General features: G+C 51.7%; 1 pseudogene; it reads left to right on the top strand.

The window, feature by feature from the left end:
- The first annotated feature begins 683 nt into the window (after positions 1-683).
- Positions 684-1,060, top strand: LOC136532611 (uncharacterized; annotated as a pseudogene).
- The last annotated feature ends 487 nt before the right edge of the window (positions 1,061-1,547 follow it).

Here is a 1,547-nt window from a genome sequence, read left to right as displayed (position 1 = left end):
ACATAATGTGATACCAGTGATCCTGCACTATATCATATATCCCATTTTTTGTCCTATAATATTTTTTCTTGGATATTAGAATCGGATACGGATGATTAGGAAATTGATATATATTTCATATACATATATAAAAAATCTAGTTTCAAGTATTCGAATTCAAATACGATCGGATATTAAATATTCGGATTCAGATACGGACTATCCATATAAAATTTTGACCCTCTCAGAATGGACGGATATCGGAAAATACATGTCCCGTTTTCATGCCAATGAGACGGGCGGAAGGCACTGGTTTGGCCGTTGACTGTGCATCAAATTTGTGCAAAAAGAACCAAGATGGTCCTTGTCCAGTCTTGCCGATAAATGCGGAATAATTCCAGGCGTAAAATGCGGTAAAGGAGACAGCTGCGAGGATCGTTGATGCTTTTGAGTTTGTCTATTATTTTGACCAAGTATATAAACCCAAACAGCTCCAACATTTGTCAGAATCTGCGTCCCTGCAGGCAGGCCGGCCGACCGTTTGCGGCTTTGCGCGTTTCCGACCAAATCCACCGAACAAACATTGGAGCGACGCAGAAGATATACCAAACGGATACATCGTTGCACAAATTCATCCCATGCATACACTGGTGTATATATAACCCAGAGCGTGAAATTTCACTTGGAGTACATCGCCCGGACGAATGGACCGTGGCGCCGATGGCCGCGCTTCTCTGCTCACGAAGCTCGGCCTGGCCGTGCTCACGTGCAACTCCGTCGTGGCCGCCTACAGGTCGTGGACTCGTGGGGCGACCCGGGCTCGCTGGCGTTCGTGGCGGTGGCGCTCGCCTACGCTGCGCTGTTGCTGCTCCTGCATTTCCTGCGCAGGTTCGAGCGCGCGGCGGCGCCTGCGGACAGGGGGAGAGCGAAGGCGGTGGTCTGGGTGCTCTCCACCCTGCTCACCGCAATGTTCGCGGCGAGGGTGGCTCCGCTGATGCCGCTGCCGGTCAGCGTCGCGGTCTGGGCGGTGGCGGCCGTGACGGCCGGCGGTGGCTTCTGGGCGCTCTTTATTAGCCACTGACGAGGCTTCAGAATGTGCTCAGTGCCCATATCGAGCTCGAGCAAGAGTGAGGAGGGACTGCGTGCTCATGCTGAAGCAGTGAAGCCAACGCCCAGCGTCTCTGGGTGGCCGTCGGGGTCGCCGGTCGCGTCAGGTCGATACAATTGCCTCTTCGTCTTCGTGCGTCAGGTCGGGGTCACCGGGTGCACAAATTTTTGGCCGCATCTACGACGACGCATGTGTATTGCGGCTTATTACATGTACACATTATTTTGAGCAACAGGAATTATACATGAACTTTTAGATGGAATACGTATAAAAACAGTAGACATTAAACTCAGGAAATAAATTGACAAGCCCGTAACTTATTATTTGCCCGAAAACCAGATTGAGCCCACTTTTAACGGCCCTTCAGTAGCTCCCCCGGGCCCCTTTATTCAGGCGCAAGAATTCGGCCTGCAGAACCTGGGCCCGGGTCTCGAGTTCGCGCTGCTCCGCAGGACCACTT

This window comes from Miscanthus floridulus, unplaced genomic scaffold, assembly GCF_019320115.1.
Source record: "Miscanthus floridulus cultivar M001 unplaced genomic scaffold, ASM1932011v1 fs_670_1_2, whole genome shotgun sequence".
Taxonomy (NCBI): domain Eukaryota; kingdom Viridiplantae; phylum Streptophyta; class Magnoliopsida; order Poales; family Poaceae; genus Miscanthus; species Miscanthus floridulus.
This window is presented reverse-complemented; position numbering and strand designations above follow the sequence as displayed.